This window comes from Mytilus galloprovincialis, chromosome 6 (assembly GCF_965363235.1).
Source record: "Mytilus galloprovincialis chromosome 6, xbMytGall1.hap1.1, whole genome shotgun sequence".
NCBI classification, from domain to species: domain Eukaryota; kingdom Metazoa; phylum Mollusca; class Bivalvia; order Mytilida; family Mytilidae; genus Mytilus; species Mytilus galloprovincialis.
The window spans coordinates 22833511-22855689 of record NC_134843.1 but is presented as its reverse complement, the minus strand read 5'-3'; the positions used below and the strand labels follow the sequence as shown (position 1 = coordinate 22855689).

The following is a 22179-nucleotide window of genomic DNA, read 5'->3' as shown; positions in this document are numbered from 1 at the left end:
CCTAGCTAAAAAAATGTAATTATAAGTTTTGAATGCTTCTTTTTGTAACTTTATAGGGTTGTAAAAGCGTTGACCGTGCGTACATTTTTAGAATGAAGCGCTTCCGCGCTTCATACAAAATGTACTTCGGTCAACGCTTTTACACCCCAATAAATTTACAAAAAGAAGCATTCAATTCTTAAGTGAATTGTAATATATTCATGAGGACACAGGTTACCACAGTAAAGTGCACATTTTTGAAAGTAACATTTATTTCAAAGTGAATTGTAATATATTCATGAGAACACAGGTTACCACAGTAAAGTGCACATTTTTGAAAGTGACATTTATTTCAAAGTGAATTGTAATAAATTCATGAGGACACAGGTTACCACAGTAAAGTGCACATGTAAATAAAAAAAAAATGGTAATCATGCTTTAAGTAGATATATGAAGATGTGGTATGATTTTGTCAAATCAGATTGAAATGCTGAAAAAGAACAGATAAATATTAAAGTCCATGACCCATGACATGAGTAGCTCACGACACAAACTCACACTATGCATGCTCCTTATGATATATCTCAATTATTTTGTAATATTATGCTCCCTGTTTATAGTGTTCATTTGATTTCTTCGAATCAAAATACTGTTCTACATAATAACTTCATATTTTAATTTATAAGCAGTTGTTATGAATGCATAATTTTTTGTTTGCTTTATGTATACTTGTCATATTTAATAAGGCAGTATCTTTTACACAAAAAGACAGAAAATGGACAGAAATTAGACCATGCCCTTCACTTCTTGTTTGATTCAACTTTTCACCAGGTAAGAACATCTTCATATTAAACCAATTAATGAAAACCATTGCTATGCTTATAGTTAACATTGTCAGACTGAGCTATTAATTGTCACGTTTCATACTCTGATCATGCATGTGTAAGGGGTATTATTTCTATGATTTTGCCAATGTCCTTTTTTCAATACATCCCATTGTTGGTTCTGCATTTGAATAGATCTGTTTATCAGATACCAGACATGTTGTAGTATTCAAAGAGAGATAACTCTTACACCAGTCGACATGAGACTATAAAACGTGCTTATAATTAATGCGATTTAAACTGTGGCACTATGATTTGTGTGCCATGGTCATAAATTACTATATTTTTTACATCAAGGCGAATAAATCTCAAGGGTCTAGACAACATAGCTGCTGATGGCAATTCTGCCTATGATACACTTATGGATGTAATTGGTGTTTTGGAGAATCAAAGTATTGGAAGAAGTAATGCTATATTGAAGGAGTGCAAAGAATAGCTACAGTCCAGTAAAGTATACCTAAAGACTAAATACAAGCTGCATCCTGAAAGAGAAAATAGATGTCCAGATCATTGTATTAACTTTGCACTTGGTGACAAAACAAACAGAAATTTGACAAACCAGTGCTGTAACCATGACCATGACATGAGCTGTGACAGATGTAATGATTTTGATGAAGCTAGTTCAATGCTGAGATCCTTTGTTTTGGGAAATGATCGTATGCAATACTTTGTATAAAGCATTTTTTTAAAGTGTCCAAATATATTTCTTTGACAACATTTTAAGTATGAAAAAAAACTAGTGGCTCTTGGTAATACGATATTTGAAAATTACCATATGAACACGAAATTATTTAAGAGCTCACCACATTATTTCCAATTAAACAGGAACTGCCTACTTACAAGCACCCAGTCTCTGGATGGTAAAAAAACCATGACAAATCTCGCCCAACGGTAAAGCAAAAAATGTTAAAAACCTAGTTTAAAACTAAAATTGTGTATTACGAGAAACACATACAAACAACCAAAATACTGCCAACTCAAGAGAGAGGTACTAGATGATGTTTTGTGGTTTAACTACTAGTATGTTTTTTTACACACACACACCATTCGCCTTCCCCCCTTTTCACAAACACACATGTTTAAGGACAGGCATATGAATAAGATACAAACATATAAGTATGACATAATACAATTCCTCTTATCGTTTAACCTGCCAGAAGAACAACAGATACAAATTAAAAACAAATTGTTCAGAGAACAATTGGAAGTCTTTCCACATCAAAGAAATTTTGATAAGATAGTTTTTTCATACTGATGCGATAAATAATGGTTTAATTATATTTTTCAGTGATATAAGGGAGATAAAATGCTACTTCCGGTGAAATGAATGTCACTTCTGGTTTCATATGTTAGCTTCTTTCACACTGATTCCAAAAATATATAGTTTCTATATACTTTTGTATGTAGAATGGGAGATAATTGGCCACTTCCGGTTTGTTGGAAGTCATTTTTAGTCTTTAGTAATCAGCTTATGTATCTATATGGCAAAATATATGGATTCTGAGTACTATTATATAAAAAAATTTGCAAAAAAGGCTACTTCCGGTTTTCTCAAGGTCACCTCCGGTAGTCATTTTTCAAGGTCATTTATCACGTAACCTTTTGTACCAGGTCAAATGCCTTTATAATGAACTTAGTTAAAGTTATAATCAAATAACCTCATATGAAGACATTTCAGGGGCACCAACTCCTATAAGATGCCATTAAATTGTATCAGACTAAATGTAGCATATCTTTATTACAATAAAGCAGACATTTTGCACTTGTTCTTTTATATGTATCTTTCAAAGTGTCGGAGAAAATGCAAATATAAGCAAAAGTCACAATTGAGAACTTGACCTTGACCTTTGACCTTGACCTCATTTTCTAAGTGAGAACCTAGGGGCCTCAAATAAAAACATTCTAGGGTTATACGGTTAACTGTTTATGAGTTAAAAAAACATACTGACAAATTTATTTTGTAAAGGTAGATAACTCCTATAAAATGTCATCGAATCGCTTCGATCCAAATTAGCCAAAAATTCCTGAGGATGTTATGAACAATTTGTAAAAGGAATTTTGTAGCTATCTGTTTTTGTTACGAAGGAGATGCACACAGATGATAAACAGTGAATAGGGAGATAACTCTTACAAAGAAAATGGTTCGCCTTAGCAGGGTGAAATTTAAAAGCGCATAAACTATAGGATACCATATGAGAAATATCTAAGAGACATATTGCGAAACAAACATTTATCGCAAGAACAAAATTTGGCGGAATTTTTTTTTTAATAATAATCAGAAGAAAAACAACAAGTCTTTCCACAGAAAAGTGGAAAGACTTAATTAAAATTCAAGAACAATTGAGAAGGCTTTCCTTTTGTAATGTAAAATACATGTTCCAATAGACGTAGAATGTATTGAAAAGTTCTTACACACAAAAAACTTTAAATATTGTTTGTTTGTTTGTTTGTTTCTGTTTGGGTCTATAGTATTGTGTTAACGGAGAAGTATCATGTTTAGTTTGGAAAGTTTTTATTTTATTTCAGGTCCAGCGGTCCAGCGCGCCAGATTGAGGAGACATCACGTGACGCGGGTTTATAATAACGAAAACTTAGTATTTTAATTTCTTTTTAGGTGGGGATGTTACACAGACAACATGTATAGAGATGTACACAATGTAATTTCTTTTGTCATTGTAGGAAATTGACATTTTGATCACAGTTCACCAGCAGTGCATGATTTGGATTTAATTGATCCGGTGTAACTTTAAAACACATTTAAGGATTATTTTCTGATAATGTACATTTTTCAGCACCTGTTTGTAACACAGAATAGTATTTCAATCTAGGAGCGGACATTTTATTGTAGGATTTCACTGAGATTTACGGACCTAGCAAGCGATTTTTACGGCATTGCCATTTCTTTTCTCTAGGAAAAGTCTTGAGAGATATCTGCACCAAGTTTTTTTATGAACCTTTGGTACATGTATGCCCTGCTGACTGCAAATTTTCAGGTCGATTGGACTTGTAGTTTCAGAGAACATGTGGATTTTTTTTCAGCAGAGATATTAACATTCAAAATCTTGAATAATTGAGAGTTTTTTCATTCCATATTGTTTTAAATATACTGTAATAAATAAACTGTCATACATATTCATTGATTGATTGGCTGGTTGGTTGATTGGTTGGTTGGTTGGTTGATTTATAACTGAAACACTTGGGATAAGGTATCTTGAAACAAGCGAAAAAAAAACAAATGAGAACTCGGACCCCGTATTAAACACACATAACATAAGAATACATACAATGATTGATTGGTTGGTGGGTTAGTTTATTGTTTGATTGATTGATTGGTTGATTGATTGATTGATTGGTTGGTTGATTGATTGATTGATTGTTTGTTTGGTTGGTTGGTTGATTAAACACGTTGGATAGGGTCAATTGAAACAGCGAAAAAGAAACAAAAAAGATCTTGATTAAACACATAAGACAGAAACATGCATGCACTGCTTGATTGATTGATTGATTGATTGGTTGGTTGGTTGGTTAGTTAGTTGGTTGGTTGGTTGATCGATTAAACACGTTGGATAGGGTCAATTGAAACAGGAAAAAAGAAACAAAAACGATCTTGATTAAACACATGAGACAGAAACATGCATGTACTGATTGATTGATTGATTGGTTAATTGGTTGGTTGGTTGGTTGGTTGGTTGGTTGATTGATTCAACACGTTGTATAGGGTCAATTGAAACAGCGAAAAAAGAAACAAAAAAGATCTTGATTAAACACATGAGACAGAAACATGCATGCACTGATTGATTGATTGATTGATTGGTTGTTTGGTTGGTTGATTGATTAATTGATTGATTAAACACGTTAAATAGGGCAATTGAAACAGTGAAAAAGAAACAAAAACTATCTTGATTAAACACATGAGACAGAAACATGCATGCACTGATTGATTGATTGATTGATTGATTAATTGATTGGTTGGTTGGTTGGTTGGTTGGCTGGTTGGTTGTTTTGTTGGTTGGTTGGAATTCAAACACACATAAAACTCTTTAAATAGTGCAAATATCACATAATTTGCCTCTTTGTACACGACCTTGACCTTTGACCTTGTGACCTTCGTTAAGGTCATTGCTCCACAATGTCATTGCAAAAGGCCCCATGGGTCTAGGACCTTTGTTTCAAGAGTTAAAGCTTATTTTACCTTTTCGGAACCATAAACAAGGGTTATGCCCCTTAAGAATATGTCAAATCTCTTCAATGTCAAAAAGTTGTGCCTCAGTCACCTAAACATTTTCACTGTTTACTATTTCTGTAAGAACAATCGTTTTCGAGATATCGACAAAAGGTTGTAAGGTCAAAGGTCAAGGTCAACCTTAAAAAGCATTAAAACACACTGAAAATCCTTTAAATAAGGTCAACAACACATAATTCGCTATGTGGGACATGACTTTGACCTTTTGACCTTTGTCAAGGTTATTAGTCCCTAATGTCATTGCTGAAGACCCCATGGGTCTAGGAACTTTGGTTATATAGTAAAAGCTGATTTTCTCTAAAAACCTAAAACAGGGGTTATGCCCCTTACAGAAAGGTCAAATCTCTTCGGTCAAAATGTAACAAAGTTGAGCATTAATGACCCAAACATTTTCCACTAAACAACACTTCTGAAAGTATTAAGGTTGCTGAGATTATCCCATAACAAGGTGTTAGGTCAAAGGTCAAGGTCAACATACACATTTGACCTTGAGGTATTTTTCAAAGTCACATTAATTGATGATGAATGGTGAAGATCCTTGATGTCTTAGACTTACGGTTTCTGAGTTTTGGTGGCCAACCGACACCGGTTAATTTTAATAGGGGCATAACCCTACCAATGAGTCGTTGAATCTTTTCGATCCAAATGTAACGAAGAACCAGGGTCTGGTCCTGAACAAATTTCCCACTTCGTTTTTTTTCTACCTATTACGGTTACGGTGTTGGAACGATAACAAGGTTTTGGGATTTTGGAGGGATTATACTCCGAACCGACATAATATTTAGACTCACAGGGTGAGTTCCGGATAGGTATTCATGACACCGATACAAAGTGTGAACATGAAAGCGACACGTCTTACGGTTAACGCGGATAAATTTGTCAAAGTTTGGCGGAAAAAGAATAATAATAAACAGAAGAAATACAGTAAGGTCTTTCCCTCTTGAAAAAGGAAAGACCCTAATTAGAGGTGATTTATTTAGTTGCATCTGTATTAATAAGTTTTTAGCAATATTTACAAAGAAATCTCGAACGCAAAATTTTATTGTTCATTGACTTGACAAACATTTTTCATCTTTATTGCAGATTTGTCTATAGAAAAACAGCGAGAGTTAAAGCATGATTTAAGCACATTAGAAAGCGCAGTTTTTGATTGGAAATGCCACATAGTGAGATTGGTCGCCCAAGATTCTTGCAGAAAAGAGAAACTTCTAAACCTTAAGAATGGAGAAGTTGTTGTGCTAGGATTATTTGCATTATTCGTTTAATAGTAACCTTCATACATTCGTATTTCCCGGTGTATATTTTCCGCGAAACTAAGTCATACATGTTTTCACTTTTTGTACACTTGCTTGTTATGCGGAATGATTTTCTATAGTTACAACATAATTACCTTATTCAGAAGTTATTAATGCATCCTATTTAATCCATATTTATCCTTTTATAATGTTAGAATTATCCCAAACAGAACTTGTCAACTTTATGGCCATTTTGGTTAATTTCATTTTGTGTACACACGTACTATTTTTAGGTGTATTGATTAACTTGATCTTTTAAACGTTTAGAGAAAAGTATAGTCAGTTTCAAATTAGATAGCAGACAGATCAGCTGTTTTTAGTAAGTGACCTAGATTTTACTATTCATGTATTTTCACAATAGTAGCACACACTGCAATTCTATTAGATATATTGTAATTGATTCATAACTATTATTTATGATATTAGCTTTTAATAAAGCTGCTTTTATTTAATTCAAACAAATCTTATTCTTGATTATTCAAAGTTTGGACTTCAAAACAGTTTTATTCCTTCGACTTTAAAATTGATATTTATATAATATCTGCCAACCATTTACAAATAACGGTTGGCGCTTCAATTGGTGGCAGCGGTAAAAAGAACATTTTAAAAAAAAAAAAAAAAAAAGAGAGGAAAAAAGTAATACATAAAAAAAACCAACAACATACAAATCAGCATATATTGAAACTCAAACTGTGGTTTACATATGATATTATTGAGCACCAAGAGTTATTGAAATTCAAGGTGTATTTTTCCATAAATAAATTATTGAACACCAAGAGTTATTGAAATTCAAGGTGTATTTTCCATAAATAAATTATTGAACACAAAGAGTTATTGAAATTCAAGGTGTATGTTTTCCATATAAATTATTGAGCACCAAGAGTTATTGAAATTCAAGGTGTATGTTTTCCATATAAATTATTCAACACCAAGAGTTATTGAAGTTCAAGGTGTATTTTCCATAAATAAATTATTGAACACCAAGAGTTATTGAAATTCAAGGTGTACAGTACTTGCAACCTTAGGCGTTACTGTTTGACGTGAACTTGACTGATCGGTGAATGATCGGTGACGGATGTTTGACTGATCGGTGAGTGATCGGTGATCGGTGACCCATAGGATCCGTCAGATAAGTCAAATAACCTATGTGAGAGTTACCCTGACAACTGTCACCGATCGATCAGTAAATTAAATTTATGCACGGATCGGACGGATACGTATATATTTAAAATTCTTATGTAAACCGAACTCGACAGTGTTTACAAACATTGAACGCGGACCTCTACGAAGACACCTTAATTTACACGTTAATTTGTAATAAAATTGGTTGCAATAAAAAAGTGAAAATAGTGTAACAGAATAATATGCTTAGAGCGTTAAATTGTTTGTGTTGATTAATAGTTTTGTATTAAATATTGTTAACATCAGAGACATATGTATTACATATAATACATAATTGTATTATATGAATTTATTCCTACGAAAATGGTTATTATTGACCGCCATTGGTTTTTTGAACTTTTTATAGTTTCGAATAGGTTGTTTTTTCGTGAAATTAAAAGAATCTCAAAGAAATAACATTAAAAATTTTTTCGCATTGTTTAAAATAACCAAAACTATTCTTCTTTTTATCAAAAATGATACTATTTTATTTGAAATCAGTTATTTATACCATCTTGAGACAAGTCTTCTAATCAGAATTGAGATATAATGAGAATTAAAATACTTAAACCTTTATTTTTGTGGAATAAGAATGCAGTTATTGATTTATTTTGATACAAATTATTAACCGTCATATGATTTGAGTAATTTTTGTACATCAAGATTGGCTGTTCTTCATAAAATATGCTTACTTTAAGGAAAAAGATACTAAAGTTTTGTACGCGTTGCCTAAAATGCAAATATTTCTTCATTTTACTGAAAATTATTGACCGCCAATGAATTTTTGTACATTTTATAGTTAAGAATAGTTTTTTTTCATAAAATTAAAAGAATATCAGAAAAATCATACTAAAATTTTGTTCGCATTGTTTAAAATAACCAAAACTATTCTTCTTTTTATCAAAAATGATACTATTTTATTTGAAATCAGTTATTTTTACCATCTTGAGACAAGTCTTCTAATCAGAATTGAGATATAATGAGAATTAAAATACTTAAACCTTTATTTTTGTGGAATAAGAATGCAGTTATTGATTTATTTTGATACAAATTATTAACCGTCATATGATTTGAGTACTTTTTGTACATCAAGATTGGCTGTTCTTCATAAAATATGCTTACTTTAAGGAAAAAAATACTAAATTTTTGTACGCGTTGCCTAAAATGCAAATATTTCTTCATTTTACTGAAAATTATTGACCGCCAATAAATTTTTGTACATTTTATAGTTTAGAATAGTTTTTTTTCATAAAATTAAAAGAATACCAGAAAAATCATACTAAAATTTTGTTCGCATTGTTTAAAATAACCAAAACTATTCTTCTTTTTATCAAAAATGATACTATTTTATTTGAAATCAGTTATTTTTACCATCTTGAGACAAGTCTTCTAATCAGAATTGAGATATAATGAGAATTAAAATACTTAAACTTTTATTTTTGTGGAATAAGAATGCAGTTATTGATTTATTTTGATACAAATTATTAACCGTCATATGATTTGAGTACTTTTTGTACATCAAGATTAGCTGTTCTTCATAAAATATGCTTACTTTAAGGAAAAAGATACTAAAGTTTTTGTACGCGTTGCCTAAAATGCAAATATTTATTCATTTTACTGAAAATTATTGACCGCCATTAAATTTTTCTACTTTTTATAGTTTAGAAGTTTTTTTTTCATAAAATTAAAAATATATCAGAAAAATCATACTAAAATGTTGTTCTCATTGTTTAAAATAACCAAAACTATTCTTCTTTTTATCAAAAATGATACTATTTTATTTGAAATCAGTTATTTATACCATCTTGAGACAAGTCTTCTAATCATAATTGAGATATAATGAGAATTAAAATACTTAAACCTTTATTTTTGTGGAATAAGAATGCAGTTATTGATTTATTTTGATACAAATTATTAACCATCATATGATTTGAGTACTTTTTGTACATCAAGATTGGTTGTTCTTCATAAAATATGCTTACTTTAAGGAAAAAGATACGAAATTTTTGTAAGCGTTGCCTAAAATGCAAATATTTCTTCATTTTACTGAAAATTATTGACCGCCATTAAATTTTTGTACTTTTTATAGTTTAGAATAGTTTTTTTTTCATAAAATTAAAAATATATCAGAAAAATCATACTAAAATGTTGTTCGCATTGTTTAAAATAACCAAAACTATTCTTCTTTTTATCAAAAATGATACTATTTTATTTGAAATCAGTTATTTTTACCATCTTGAGACAAGTCTTCTAATCAGAATTAAGATATAATGAGAATTAAAATACTTAAACTTTTATTTTTGTGGAATAAGAATGCAGTTATTGATTTATTTTGATACAAATTATTAACCGTCATATGATTTGAGTACTTTTTGTACATCAAGATTGGCTGTTCTTCATAAAATATGCTTACTTTAAGGAAAAAGATACTAAAGTTTTGTACGCGTTGACTAAAATGCAAATATTTCTTCATTTTACTGAAAATTATTGACCGCCATTAAATTTTTGTACTTTTTATAGTTTAGAATAGTTTTTTTTTCATAAAATTAAAAATATATCAGAAAAAACATACTAAAATGTTGTTCGCATTGTTTAAAATAACCAAAACTATTCTTCTTTTTATCAAAAATGATACTATTTTATTTGAAATCAGTTATTTTACCATCTTGAGACAAGTCTTCTAAACAGAATTGAGATATAATGAGAATCAAAATACTTAAACTTTTATTTTTGTGGAATAAGAATGCAGTTATTGATTTATTTTGATACAAATTATTAACCGTCATATGATTTGAGTACTTTTTGTACATCAAGATTGGCTGTTCTTCATAAAATATGCTTATTTTTAAGGAAAAAGATACTAAATTTTTGTACGCGTTGCCTAAAATGCAAATATTTCTTCATTTTACTGAAAATTATTGACCGCCATTAAATTTTTGTACTTTTTATAGTTTAGAATAATTTTTTTTCATAAAAGTAAAAGAATGTCAGAGAAATCATACTAAAATTTGATTCGCATCGTTTAAAATAACCAAAATTATTCTTCTTTTTATTGAAAATGATACTATTTTATTTGAAATCAGTTATTTTACCATCTTGAGACAAGTCTGCTTATTAGAATTGAGATATAATGAGACTTAAAATGTTTAAACTTTTATTTTTGTGGAATAAGAATGCAGTTATTGCTTTATTATGATATAGATTATTAACCGCCATATGATTTCATTACTTTTTGTTAATCAGGATTGGTTGTTGTTCAATTGCAATCAGTTGTTGTAAATGATTTTCATATGTTTTTTGTAGAAAATGTGAATTATTCAAGAATAAATCTGCTTAAAATTATTTCTTTCTTTTTACGGAATATATTTATGTTTACCACCATTGAATTTTTGTACTTTTTATTGTTTAGGAGTAGTTATTTTTGTAATTTGTTATTTCAAAGTCTTCGATTGTGACGAAATATAGAAAGTCCATGATTATGACTTTTTTAAAGAATTTTATGATGATAAGGATACAAAAATTTAAGATATTGAAAAAAATAGACTACATTTTTCAATAACTGATCCTTTCATTTTGTTTTTCCCGAGTATGTTTGGAAAATAATAATTAAAATCAATTTCGCGATGTAGACACTCGCCGGGTTTGAAAATATATAACCTAAATAAAACGAAAAAGACCATTATTTAAAGATAATATTTTAATTTAGGTTTTATCTGTACATTTCTTTTCATTTCAATGCACAAAACATTGCTAAATAATTAATGAACAAAATGTATTATTGAACGTTCGATTTTCACGAGTCGCCATTTTAATTAAATCTAACGAAACTAAGATTCCGTAATTTGTATTAGTTCATCATGTGACGTATTAAAGTTCAATCCGTCATCAAGGTCGATCGGTACTATCCGTACGATCAGTCCGATCAGTCAATTACTTTTACTATAAGTCTGACGGATTGCTGACGTGAGTTTGACGCGAACTTGACTGATCGGTGAATGATCGATGACCGCTGATTGATCGCTGAAATAGTAACGCCTAAGGTTGCAAGTACTGTATAGATAAATAATTGAACACCAAGAGTTATTGAAATTCAAGGTGTATTTTCCATAAATAAATAATTGAACACCAAGAGTTATTGAAATTCAAGGTGTATTTAGCATAAATAAAATATTGAACACTAAGAGTTATTGAAACTCAAAGTGTATTTTTCCATATTAAATTATTTAGCACTAAGAGTTATTGAAACTCAAGGTGTATTTTTCCCTAAAATATTTTAATAATATAAGGGTAACTGAAATTAAGTATTAATTCAGTCTGGTATATTACATATGAATTTAAGACACAGACAACTACCACCCCCTATGTTTTTAAATAATGGAGGGTCCCCAAGAGCTCCCTTATGTAGTGTTAATTCCAATTTTTCGGACTTAACAAGAGAAAATGAGACACAAATTGTTTCGAATAGTGCACCAGGGGCTAGTGGTATTATTTCTGATACTTGCCGTTCAATTACAAGTGTTAATAATTTTAATAGTTCAATGGCTGGTCCCAGCATTTCAAACTTTAATACTATAAGTTCACCTAGTACTAGGTTAAACAGTCAGTCATATCCTGCTTGGGGGTTACATACAAATATTAGTACTAATAGTATAAATGTAAGCTCTTATTCAAATCCGATGAATAGTACTACTAATTTGACCCAACCAATGACAGCAAATCAGACAAATACCATGACAAACCTATCACGGCCCAGAACATCTTCTTTGAGTGACAGCAATCTGAACAGATCAACATATGTGAATCATCAACCAGATGAGGTGATGGAACTTAGACGAAGGATACAAGAACTTGAAAGAGAGAAAGAATTTAATACAAGGCAAACAATGACTACTGAGTCCCAACCTTCAGCACATAGTATGCAGTCCAAATATAGAAATTATGGTAACCATGGTAACGGTGAACAACAACCATATAGATGGAATCAACAAAATTCCACATACTACCCTGACACAAGATTTAGTGAGACGGCCTGTACAATGCGAAATAGAACAGAATCATTTGCAAGTCAAGATTCCTATAAGTCAAGACTTCCATTTTTTAATGGTAAAGGAGACTGGAAAACTTTTATGGTACAGTTCCAGATAATTGCAGAACGTAATAACTGGAGTCCACGACAGCAAACAGAAGAAATCCTTCTAGTCCTTAAAGATGAGGCCCTTACTTTTGCCACAGAGTTAGCTCCAGAAGTTCGCACTTCCTTTATGCTGTTTAACTCAGAAATGGAAAGACGTTTTGGAAACAACAATTTTCCGGAGACCTACAGACGTGAATTACAGACCATCAAGAAACAATATAAAGAAAGCATCCATGAATATGCTGCTAGGATAGAAGGCATGGTTAGAAAGGCTTACCCTGGAATGGACAAACAGCTGTTCAATAATATCAGTATTGAATATATGTTGTCTGGATTACCTGATCAGAGTCTGGCATATGATGTGTTGACCAAGCGACCAAAAACCATGGAAGAAACAATAAACCTGGTGACTTGGCATCTAACATGTAAGAATGGTATGAAAGGAAAAACTCAGATCCGTCAAGTGGAGACAATGGAAGAAGAAGAAGAATATGACTATGAAGACCTCAACTGCAGAAAAGCAGGTCCCCAGAGATTCGTAACTGAGGAGAGATTGAATCAGTTTGGTAGGGACATGAAAGAGTCTATGACCAGAGATATAACAAAGGCAGTTGGAGAAATAGTGGAGGAAAAGCTGATGAATCTAACCACAGAGAAGAGAGCAGTTAGTGAAAAACAACAGAAACCCAACTCCAAATGCTATTCATGCAATCAAGCAGGGCATTACAGCAGGGACTGCCCAAATAAAAAAAATGATAAACAACAGTATAAGAATAGCACTGAAGAGAATTCTTTAAACAAGTAGAGGCTGGGACTGTTGGCCAAATGTCAGCCTTAGAGATGAGAAATGAAGATGCTGAGTCAGCAGCTTTCTTAGAGATGAGAAATGAAGATGCTGAGTCAGCAGCTTTCTTAGAGATGAGAAATGAAGATGCTGAGTCAGCAGATTTTGATATTGATATTCTTTTCAAAGAATCCAAGATGCAGAAGGAAAATATAGAACAAGAAAAGGATTTAAGTCCTTTGTCACCTGTTAGAGAAACAAAGATTGTAGAGGTAATGTCTGAGTTGACGTCAGAACAAAGTACCTCGACAGCTGTCATGACTCCTATGATGAAAACGGAGAAGATGGACAGTAGACGGCAATCTAGTTGTGTTATCCAGATAGACAGAGTGAGGTCAGCAACAATTAAAGTTCCCATAAGTATTAATGGGCAGGTGACCAAAGCTGTTTTGGATACAGGAGCAGAAGTGACGGTTCTTAATAGCAGTCTGTATTTTGGAATTCCTGAGGAAAAGAGACCAATATTAAAGAAAGCGACCAGAAATTTAGTAGTAGCTGAGGCAGGGAAAAGTATGGAGACCCATGGAATAGCTATGATGAATGTTAAACTTGGGAACCATGCATTTTCTTGGGATATGTATATTGCCCCTATTGGTGATAGTATTCTTCTTGGATGTGATATTGTAGCTGAACTTGACATTACAATAAACTCTAAGAAGGGAATACATGTGGACGGCAAGTGGATAGAGTGTTACACTGAGAGGAAGGTGGATGACAAGATAGCAAGAGTGGTTTTAACTTAAAATGTAACCGTTCCAGCCAATTCTGAGAAGATATTATTTGGTGGGAGTTACAATACTGATGCTATAGATACCAGATATACCATGCTAAAATCAGTGGTTGAAGATAATCGGAAAATTATGGTTACACAAATCCTTGTTGACCCTTTTGAGAAAGTCATTCCCTTTAGACTGGTGAATATGGCGGACCACCCTGTACAGTTAAATTTGAAGATGAATATAAACCTTACAGATGAACCAGTACGTATTCCTGATGAATGGAATAGTACCATTCGGAACTGTAAAGCAGAAAATTCCTGGAAGATGAATGATAAATGCAGAAATGAGGTCGAAATTCCTGCATTACCAGATCATCTAAAGGATTTATTGAAACTAGACAGGGTACAACAGAGGTAGTATTATTTAAATTTTATCATCGGTATAAAGACATCATTCGTAAATATAGCTCAACATGCAGACTTCTTATACGTTCAAGTATTTCACATCCAATTTTTTATGGAAATATTCTTTATAAAGCACAAAGGTGTCAGTATTCACCTCAGAAACTTAAAAAACCTTTGAATAGACTTATTAAGAAGGGATATAATTACGATACTGTTGTCAAGTCATTAAAGATTGCATATTTTGGCGTTAATATTGAGTCACTGATAAGGTCTTTGCGTCGGAACTAAACACATTTATTCTAAAAACAGTTGTTGGCATGACACGGGTTATGTTCTTCTCATATATGTTATGATGGTATGATACTAAACCCCTAACGGGAAGGATTGTGCCTGATGTACATATGATGAAATCATAATCTTTCAGTCAGTTTAATTGAAGTCTGGAGCTGGCATGTCAGTTAACTGCTAGTAGTCTGTTGTTATTTATGTATTGTTGTCATTTTGTTTATTTTCTTTGGTTACATCTTCTGACATCAGACTCGGACTTCTCTTGAACTGAATTTTAATGTACGTATTGTTATGCGTTTACTTTTCTACATTGGTTAGAGGTATAGGGGGAGGGTTGAGATCTCACAAACATGTTTAACCCCGCCGCATTTTTGCGCCTGTCCCAAGTCAGGAGCCTCTGGCCTTTGTTAGTCTTGTATTATTTTAATTTTAGTTTCTTGTGTACAATTTGGAAATTAGTATGGCGTTCATTATCACTGAACTAGTATATATTTGTTTAGGGGCCAGCTGAAGGACGCCTCCGTGTGCGGGAATTTCTCGCTTCATTGAAGACCTGTTGGTGACCTTCTGCTGTTGTTTTTTATTTGGTCGGGTTGTTTTCTCTTTGACACATTCCCCATTTCCATTCTCAATTTTATAGTGTCACAAAACGAGAAATACTTGCAGTTGTCACATTTATGCAGCAATTTCGACACTATTTGATTAGAAGACAATTTTTGCTAAGAACAGACCATGGATCATTACGATGGATATTTGCATTTAAAGACCCTCAGGGACAGTTAGCACGATGGATTGAAAGTCTTAGTCAATACAATTTTGACATTCAACATCGTCCAGGAACAAAACATTCTAATGCTGATGCAATGTCTAGAAATTCTAATGAAAATGATCTTTGTATACATTTGAAAGAGGGAAATATTGATTCCATTTGCGCTGAATGCATTGAATGGAAACAAGAATGGTTAGAATTTAGAAAAAAGGTTGATAATTTAAAGAATTTAACTGATAAACCTATGATAAGGAATGTAACACAGTCAAGTGATGGTAATTGTTCCAGTTGGTTAACTAAATACACAGAAAAAGAGATGAGTACATTCCATAAAGAAGACCCAGATTACAGCTTTTTACATAAATGGATGAATGCAGGAGAACCATCAGATAGAGATAAATGTGCCAGTTTCAGCCCAGCAGTAAGACATTATTGGCTGAATTGGAGTAATCTTGTCCGTATTGGTGGAGTAATATACCAAAAATGGAGAGAAGTTAAAAGTGAACTAGATCATTTACAACTTCTGGTATCAGCTGTTATAAAGAAAGTGTTTTGGGCGCGAACGGACCTGATACCAATATTATCAGCTGTCGCGATACTGCATATTCTGGTCATTTTGGTATTAAGAAGATCAGAAGTTCCGTTTGTGTTGTGAATTCAAGAAAATAGAAAAGAACTTTGTATTCATATTGAACTTTAATTTTATGAGATTTATATATATAATATTTATTGTTTTACTGTTTATATACATTGTATGTATGCTTCTTATATTGAAATTTGAATATTCATTCATTTTATATCAATTCTGGGGACAGAATTCTTTTTTCTTTAAGAGGAGCAGTGTTGTGCCAGGATTATTTGCATTATTCTTTTAATAGTAACCTTCATATATTCGTATTTCCCGGTGTATATTTTCCGCGAAACTAGGTCATACATGTTTTCACTTTTTGTACACTTGCTTGTTATGCGGAATGATTTTCTATAGTTACAACATAATTACCTTATGCAGAAGTTATTAATGCATCCTATTTAATCCATATTTATCCTTTTATAATGTTAGAATTATCCCAAACAGAACTTGTCAACTTTATGGCCATTTTGGTTACTTTCATTTTGTGTACACACGTACTATTTTTAGGTGTATTGATTAACTTGATCTTTTAAACGTTTAGAGAAAAGTATAGTCAGTTTCAAATTAGATAGCAGACAGATCAGCTGTTTTTAGTAAGTGACCTAGATTTTACTATTCATGTATTTTCACAATAGTAGCACACACTGCAATTCTATTAGATATATTGTAATTGATTCATAACTATTACTTATGATATTAGCTTTTAATAAAGCTGCTTTTATTTAATTCAAACAAATCTTATTCTTGATTATTCAAAGTTTGGACTTCAAAACAGTTTTATTCCTTCGACTTTAAAATTGATATTTATATAATACTAGAACACACCCGTGATATCACGGGTCCGTGACTGAATTAAGTATATAACTATGCGCAAGCCTTATTTTAGTATAAGTATTGTCATCTGATAAAGTCATGCCGATTATAAGATACACAGGTTTTCTCTGCTTTCAAGTCTTTCTGTTTGAACCCGTCGAAATGAAATAATAAATTAAATATTAATTATTTGGAAAACAAAAGGTCCTGGAATGGAGTATTTTTTAATCAACAGCATTGTCCTATATAAGTTATAAATAAAGTTGAATTCTTTGCTTCGCTGTTTGACGTCATGCCCACTAACAAATTGAAAACTGTACCTATACGCCTTATTTTTAGTCCAGATTTTTAGTATTCGTATTGTTATCTTAGAAAGTCTTACTGATTAAAATACTACAATAGGTAACAATTTGACAATTTAGTAGTGTCAACCCTGAGGTTATGGCCCGTGTATATAGCATATTAATCCTGAATACAACGTTTGGGGGGTGCGCCTGTCAGATGCGGAATGTACAGATAAGGTAATAGGTAACAGGTGAATATACTATTGGTATCGGTAGCGGACTCGACCCGGAACTTTTTAATTATTGGCAATATTAATTACGTGGAAAACAAAAGGGCCTGGAGTGGTGTAATTTTTAATCTACACCTTTGTACTATATTAGTTATATATAAAGTTGAATTCTGTGATTCGTCGTTTTTACGTGATGACGGCTGACAAATTGGACCTCGTAATTTTAGTATTATAGATCTGCCAACCATTTACAATAACGGTTGGCGCTTCAGAAGTCATGGTTGTTATGGACTGGGCAATGAAATTCCTCCCTTTATTGTTCAGAGAAAAACAATGCGATTGGTTTGGACAGAAGAGGCTGAATTGGCATTTAACTGTTTGTGTTTTTAAAGATTATGAAAATCAGCTTAAGGTAAGATTTTGTGTGACATATATATATTTCCATTTTTATTATACATCAGATTATAATGTAACCAGCTTAGTATGTGTCAATCTCTTTGTGTTTTCTTCATAAACAAAGGACATTGTTACTCTCAACGACATCTCTTGTTGGTTGTTTTTCTTCAGTCAGTGCATTCTATCTTAAGATGGGGATATTTTATTTTAAATTTAATTGTATAAATAAAAACAATTATCCCTGGCTTAGTATATTTCTAGGATTTCAATTGGTTAACGCACGTCGTTACAAAACCCATAGCCCCTGGGTGTTGCTACCCATTACATCGGGGAACTTCACACACGTTTTCCTTAGTTTCATGGTTGTTCCTAATGAAATTTCTGTAGATTATCCATGATGTATGTATAATTAGATACTTAATCCACTAAAGATTTTATATTATTATGTAAGGAATATACTCATTTTAGTAAATGCATCACTATGCTTCCAAATTGTAAATGAATGGGACTACTGACCTAGCTATGCAAATGACCCACGTTGACATCACGCTGTCTTTCATGTAATTTCACAACATTGAGCGCCAAATTCAACCCATCAGTTTCTCTGCCTCTAGATTGGAAACGTCTTATGTTTGTCTTCATGTAGGGTTCTACCAAAGGTAGTACCCTACATCCCATTAAAAATATGTCAAATTCCCAAATTTCAATAAAAGATATTTAAAAACTTAAAAAAAACGTTGCTTTAATGTTAAACTTTGTGTTCTGTTTTGTTTCTCTAAAAATTGCCAGATTTAGACTAAGACCGGAGATAAATTCGTTATTTACGTTCATATCCGTAGATATGGACATATGAACGTAGATAACTTATAATATTCATAAAATGAGTTTCTATTTTTTCATGTGATTACCACTTACACATACCAGTAGCAAATGTTGCTTCTTTCAGCTGATTTTTTGCATCTTTCATGTGGGTTATACAATATGACTATTTGTGACCAGGATGTTTCAGGCAAAGACTAACTTGAGAAAAATAATAGACAGAAAACAAGACGTGGAAACAAATAATAATAGAAAAGACTAACAGGAGACTCAGAAAGTAAAATGCATTCTCTAAAAAACAAGTCTTTTATATCTCCTTATGCTGTCCAACCACTCTGCAACGTGTAAAGTCCTGTCGATTTTGATCTTGACCTTATCATCAATGAACAAGCTCCAGAAATAAATTATGAAACTATTAAAGAGGAAATCCTTGCTTTGAATGACTGAGGTACTGTTCCGAAGTATGATCGGTTGGTCCTCCCTTGGGGAGATCGACTAATACGAGAACCAGACAAGCACATTTAAATTGTTACTGTTTTATAAATGTTTAATCAAAAGTTTTATACAAAACATTAAATCATGTTTCTTTGATTTCAGCATCGTACATATGTTCATGTTATGGATGGTGTTAAACAGGATTGGTACAGTGTAGCATGTATGCTGCAACATGTACTATTAGCTCTGAAAAAGCAACAACCTACTGTGACAACAGCATTTTTGAGAAGTGACAATGCAGGGTGTTATCACTGCAGTAATTTATGGCATGCTGTTCCAGCAATATAAGAAGAAACAGGTACGTTTATTATTACTTAGGTAGTGAACAGGTCACTAACACACTGAGTAACTAATAATACCCTGTGTGACTGTCTGTCAATGTACTTTGAAAACCAAGCTCTGACAGATTGATGGATATTGATGAATTTTTGCCCTGTTGAAATACACTACATAAGGATGTGTATGACAGAAGATATAGTATGCAGATAAGATATAAACAATGAAATACTAGAATATAAAAAAGCACAACTCCTCTCAAACTGTAAGAACATGAAGAAGGATTTCTATGAAAACTTACTCAAAGCTATTATCTTATACATTATAAAACTAAAAAGGATTTCAATGAAAATTTACTCAAAGCAATGTACATAAATAAATATCACCTTGTTTGATATGGTACAAGTTTTTTTTAAAGGCTTATACAATGACTTTGACAATGGAATCAAATATTCATGAATATAAACAGGGCATATCTGAATATGAAAATACAAACAAAAAAATCAACAAACCACAAAGTCTAACCTTTTAAAAATATATTTACCTTGAAAGAAACACAATTATATGGTAATTATAAATGATGTCAAATCAAGTATATATGATTCCGAAAACAGAATACAATGCAAAACATCTCAGAATGAGAAGACTCAGGTACCAGAACAAGTATTTCTGGCTATGGGCATTGGTTTAAATGATATTCGTCTACTGTCACTTTACTTTATTTGTACTCCTATATTCATTGCAAGGTTATTAATATATTAAGGTTTAAGTATATTTTTCTCTTATAGGTGTAAATATACAAAGGTATGACTTTAGTGAATCTCAAGATGGCAAGTCATATTGTAATGCCAAAATTGCACACATGAGAGCAAAGCTGAGGAAGTATGTCAGCAAAGGGGGCAACATTTCATGTTCTGAAGATATGAAAAAAGCTTTGGATGACGGAGAGGGTGTGCCAGGATGTCACATTGCCCATGTTGACATTCCTCAACCACTGGACCAATTTACACTCCAGCGTAAAATAAAGGGCATTACCAAGATTTCAAACGTACAATTTGAAAATTGTGGCCAATTGAAATATTGGAGAAACTACAACATTGGTGATGGTCAAATTATGTCAGTAACTCCTATTAATCTGGAGTCAACTTTAAATATATTGTCAGACTTTAAAGTACCTTGTAAAGACACTGGAAATATATTAGCTGCTCGAGAATAACAATCCTCTGAGGAAAGTCATTCTGATGTTAATCTGACTTGTCCAGAACCAAACTGCAATACAGTATTGCATTCGTATTCAGAGCTTAGTGACCACTGTTTTGTTGGTGTCCATCACTACATGTCAACATTTGATGGAATCAAAATGAAATGGCGTGACATATGTCTAGATATAGATATAACTTCATCAAAAACAAAACAAAGTACCCTTTCGGCCGGCATGAGTGAATTGTCCCTTGGATGGGCACCGCAAAAGGACAGAAAAAAATCATCGTTTTTCAGAAAAGGTAAAAGTTTACCTGAAAGGTGTATTTGATGAGGGTGAAAGCAGTGGCAACAAAGCCAACCCAGTTAATGTTTCTCGGAACATGAGAGTTTGCCATGATGGTGATGGAATAAAAATGTTAACACCAAAAGACTACGTACAACCTAGTGAAATTACTTCCTATTTTTCAAGACTAGTAGTGCTGTCCAGAGCTCAAGCAACAGTTGTAGTTGAAGACGATATTGACAGCACGATAGCTATGATTAACTTGTTAATATTTTGTTTGAGAGTGTCTTGCTGTTAATTTATAAGTTATTGCTTGCATATAAAATTGTGATTTCATTTAAGGAACGACTGTAATATTTTTTCTTTCCATGAAAAAATAACTTCAAAAATGTGGTGCACACTGGGCAGGTTATTTAAAGTGTGTATCAAATTTTATATGTTATTTAGAAAAGAAAGAAAAAATATTAGTCATTTTTTATAAGTGAACCCACAATTTTATTTTAAACCCGAGTAAACCATGCAAAAACGTTGATGTTGTCACAATGAAATGACAAAACTTCACAATAATTTCTAATTTTACAGTACGGCTGTCTGCTGGTCAAATTTAAAATAACAAGAATATTATAGTACAAAGATTTATAATTCTCGATTTCAAAATTTATTTTATTGTCAAATTGAAAGTAACAAGAATTTTATATGGTTACTCTGAATTAAAAGAACTTTGACATCAAAACAAAATAAAATGAAGAAATTTATAGTCTCTTGACTGCAGTTTTTAAAATATAAGACATTCGAAAATGGTGAAAAATAGTTTTTCTCTAGGTTTTACCTTAAGTCCTGTATCATTGGGAACGTTTTTGGCTTACACTGGGAAATTGAAATGATCTATTGAACAGACTTATGAATAGAAAAGTGAAGTTTAGTGTGAAAGACATTTTTAATGCTATTTGTATTTGGAGATTTAATGTTTTGAATAAAGTATTGAGCATGAAAAAAGCAGTTCACACAAGTTTGGGTGTGTCCCTTGTG

General features: G+C 32.1%; 1 pseudogene; it reads left to right on the top strand.

Annotated features, from left to right (window-relative positions):
- The first annotated feature begins 13536 nt into the window (after positions 1-13536).
- LOC143078540 (uncharacterized) lies at positions 13537-21405 on the top strand (annotated as a pseudogene).
- Positions 21406-22179: the final 774 nt, after the last annotated feature.